This window comes from Oncorhynchus nerka, unplaced genomic scaffold, assembly GCF_034236695.1.
Source record: "Oncorhynchus nerka isolate Pitt River unplaced genomic scaffold, Oner_Uvic_2.0 unplaced_scaffold_1163, whole genome shotgun sequence".
NCBI classification, from domain to species: Eukaryota; Metazoa; Chordata; class Actinopteri; order Salmoniformes; family Salmonidae; genus Oncorhynchus; species Oncorhynchus nerka.
In genome coordinates, this window is record NW_027040164.1 from 27,867 (window position 1) to 32,449 (window position 4,583).

Consider the following 4,583-nt stretch of genomic DNA (forward strand, 5'->3'; position numbering starts at 1 on the left):
CACACCATCCTCTACGTATACTGGGAGATTCATAAAAGACACCACCAATTCCTTCACATTAATATCTCTCCCCAGAATCCTTGTGTCCTTTATTCGCAATCCATCCATTAACCATTCTTTTCCTCTTTCATTTCCCATCGTAATTTCGTACTTCTTTTCTCCTTTCATTCGGCATCCCACCACCTCTCCACACTCCTCCTTAATTGCTCTTAGTAGTTCCATTGTCGTCACTTTGTCATCTCCTTCCAACTTAATTGCCACCGTGTATTCTTTTCCATATCTCATTCCTTCGTTATCTTCATTTTTCTTCCGTTGCGCCTTTTCGTTGTCTTTGTCCATTCCGTTTGTCTTTTCCATGTTGTCCGTCCTAGTAAAAAGATAAATCCAAAAAACCTCTCCCCCAAGCAGAAAAACTGCAAGGGGGAAGACTAACCAAACTTTAAACTATTCAACTAAAGAAAATAATAAATTATATTGAAAAAACCAATTAATTTAACAAAAATAGCTCTCGAGCAAACACTCTCCAGCAAACACTCACTCACAGCTCAGACACTCGCACCTGTCGTCACTTCTCCATTCAGGAAATGCGTACTCAGGCTGGTGTGGTCGTAAGCGAGAAACTATCTCTTGGTGCACTATATAAAGTCAAAGTGAGTCTGATTAACAACTGTTGCATTTTCACCATTTAGATAAGCATCTTTGTGTCACTCAAAAAGTGGAAGAAATTGCATATACTGTCAGCATAATTTGTAGCACAGATTGTTGGATGAAATACAAACTAACCTTGCTTACTTATTTCAAAGCAAGGGCACATATTTCAGCCTTGTGGGAAAAAACGGACAAAGAGTTGAAATTTCACAAGGCAGTGACAAAAAGCTTACAGCACCTGGTATTCCCAGGCGGTCTCCCATCCAAGTACTAACCAGGCCCGACCCTGATTAGCTTCCGAGATCAGACGCGAGATCAGGAGTACTCAGGCCGGTGTGGTCGTAAGCGAGAAAGTATCTCTTGGTGCACTATATAAAGTCAAAGTGAGTCTGATTAACAGCTGTTGCATTTTCACCATTTAGATAAGCGTCTTTGTGTCACTCAAAAAGTGGAAGAAATTGCATATACTGCAGCCATGATAAACCCAGATCTAGGGATCTCTTATGCTTATTTTGGAACAAAATCATCATTGTCTAAACCATGGGTCAAATTACCACTCTCCGCATACTCGAGTAGGACGTGCTCTATCAGGAATATGTCACCCACGATAAGACAGCTCAGACGAACAGCTTCCATGTGAAGCCCCACCCTCTCCCCGAGAACACATCACTTAGCAAGAGCCAGACACATCTTCACTTCTATGAACAACAACAGTGAGGAAAGGACAGGTAAGGTATTTTTCATTCGAGAGATGGCCCCCAGAATTCTGTTAATTCCAGTTCTCCTCTCGAACTCTGCTATTGTTCGACAGTTTAAAAATGTGTCTTACCCTCCCGCAGTGCGATATGAATCCGGGTAGCTCTTTCAGCTAGCTGTCACCAGGAGTCCTTGGTATGGTCCCCCCAACAAGCCTATGGGACTGGATTGAGTGACTTCACCTGTAGTTCACCTGTAGTGCATAAAATCTTGGACATACAGGTTTGGTTAACAAACAGTTTCTCATTTGTTCTGTTTATTAGCTAAAAAAAAAAATTTATCAGTTAATTATCCCGTAGGTCACATCCTATTCTAGAACACAATTTACCCATTCCCCCTTTGTTACCTGGCTCTGCCCAGGTAACAACCTTGCCTTATTCTTAAACAATGACTTCGGTAAGATTTAGTGAATTATCCTTATGTCTGACATCATCATGTAGGAGCCCCTTTTAATTTTCCACATGTCCAATTCTCCCTTGGGCGTCCATTCATGTCAATCCTGTAACAATACTCTGTCAAGTTTCTTATCTACTTTTATGAACTATCTGCGCTACTTATATATTTTCTTAAATATATATTTTTACCAATTTAAACCTTTTCTCTCATATCTCTCAAATACCACTAAGCTTCTAACTGTTTGACTTCATCTAAAATCATTGATTTTTGGAAAAAACATGTCTATGAGCGGCTTTTCTCTAAAGTCCTTACATTTCCTTAATCAATCTATCTTAATCCTAACAATAATCCTAAATCATCACAGATGTCCTATATTCCTGTTAAATGTAATACTATTTAAAAACTTATAATCAAACAAAGTCTAATAAATGCTAACCATATTAAAAATCCTTCCTACACTAACAAGCCCTCTCCTTCGGGGACCCTCAGTATTCTATCTGACAATAACATGGATTTAATATGTGTTGCAAAGTGTGGAATACCTTATCTACAGTAATTTATCACCCCTAAAAAACTGCAACTTATTTTTCTATGTAATTCCCTGCCCTATTGGCTTAATCTATTTTATCTTCCCCTATTTATTCTCAATGATAAATATGACTTTTTCTCTGTTACAATACCAAATCATTAATAGCCCATTCAAAAACTTCACAGCTAATGTTGTAAAACAGAATCCTGAACCACTTTCTCATTTGCGGTTCAGACAATAATTCTAACCCCTCAACCAAAACTCCATTATAATGAATTACCTTAAAACTAGTAACTCAATATGACCACATTCATTATACAAATGACTCTCCCCTGAGGCTGATCAGACCTCAGAAGACAGTCACGATAAGATCAATAGGTCATAAAAATAAAAATAAATTCACTTGTATAATTAAAACTCATAAAGTTCCATATGTGAACGTGCCTCTTTAAAATACCTTTGCACTAAAACAAATAGTCCTAACAATGGTTTTATGTGTATATACTTGCAGACCTGTTTTAATTTGGTCGTTTATGGCCTCATTCTCCCCCAGATTATAATCCCAGGAAACATCTAAAATTGAGACACCAAAACATCAATATTCCCAGAAGAACACAACACTCCTAACTAGCATTCACTATGCTAATTCCGATTCAGAAACTCAAAAGTGAACTATAAACTAAACCTAATGCTGATTCCCCTTTAACTAAAATCATTAATCATAGGTTTTAAACAACGTCAATGTATGTGTTTACTTAGATACAATTAACCCGATAACATTATTGTATTACTTTTTCCCCTCTGCCGCAAATGTCGTACATTTCCCAGTGTAAGAAATCCGTAATTTAATCCCCGATATTTAATCAATATGCATTCGCATTCTCCCATGGCTCCTTTAAGTGACTTATTTTAGATAACTTCCATCCGTCCCGGGAATGAAGAATCCTACTTAAGCACGCATGTCTACGTATCAGGGGAAAAGTTTGAATAACCAAATTCAACCTAGCTTACTTCCCGAAACATATGCAGTTATGTTTTTCTATAGAGGTTGCTTTTCAAACTTTAAATACCCTAACATGGTTCCACACAATTGAAAGTGCTCAAATTCACTGGTGTTACATAAACAATCAAACCTGGAATCTCAACCATGGAATCCATTACCACAATGTTTTACGAATCATACATCCAGTCTCTCTCTCCCTAACATGGTTCAATCCAAACAAACGCCACAAACCTTGATGCCTACCTAGGTATCAGCTGATAGTTTTTAGCATCTTTCCTGACTATCCTGGCAACTCTCAAATTACTGTTAAAAATGTATTTTGTAATTTATATCAACTTCTGAAAAGTTACTCGAAACACCAATACACACCCTAACAGACAAACAATTTTCTCCGTTATCCCCAGTCTGGCGACAAAAGTGCCTCGCTAGTGACGTCATCATCAAGCGCTCAACCTCAGCCCAATTCGTAGCGACTTTAAATGAATTGTAAATAATTCTTATTCGATTAACCAAACCTAATTTATCACATCTGTTCAAATCCTGAATTATAATTTACCACCCCAACCAATATCTCTAAATTCGCTAATTTTATAAAAACATTTCGATGGGCATAAATCGTAATTGTCTCTTTGTTATCATTTAGAATCCATTTTGCTCTAAGTAACTGTCTCGTCTTTGACTTAGTATTTTAATTACAACTCTATTCCCAATACGTTATTCACTTGTCTAATTAAAAACTCATACTAGCATTATGTGAGTGTACACCTTTAAAATACCTTGTCTCTGGGAACAGGGAAATCCCCTTAACCCAAACTTTTACTCCTACAACGACACCCAATAATTCTGATAATCCCTTCACATCGTTTGTTTTAAATCTCTTGATGTTTCATGTAACTTATTCAGTCTATCTTCAAATTGTCGTCCCACAATATTTTTTACTTTTCAGACTGTCTTTATGATACTTCTCCTTTTTAAAAGAAACGTATTTGGATGGTTCTGGCCGCTTTTGAAAAGTAACTCTAAGCTATAATGCACGCATTTTCCCTCTAATTGCCACAACCCCTTTTCTCTGTTTAAATTTGAGGAACGATGTTGTTCAACGTGAAACGTCATCACACATCTGCCTGCCTCTATAAAATATATATTCCCTATTCAGATTGCGTTCAGTTTTAAATTCTAATCATCAAAGTAAAACCAACCCAACTTCTCAACTTACCATACTCTAACATTTAAACGTACCATGTTTTGTGT

At 37.1% G+C, this 4,583-nt stretch overlaps 1 pseudogene; it reads right to left on the reverse strand.

The window, feature by feature from the left end:
* Positions 1-874: 874 nt before the first annotated feature.
* On the reverse strand, positions 875-995 carry LOC135569721 (5S ribosomal RNA; annotated as a pseudogene).
* Between the last annotated feature and the right edge of the window lie 3,588 nt (positions 996-4,583).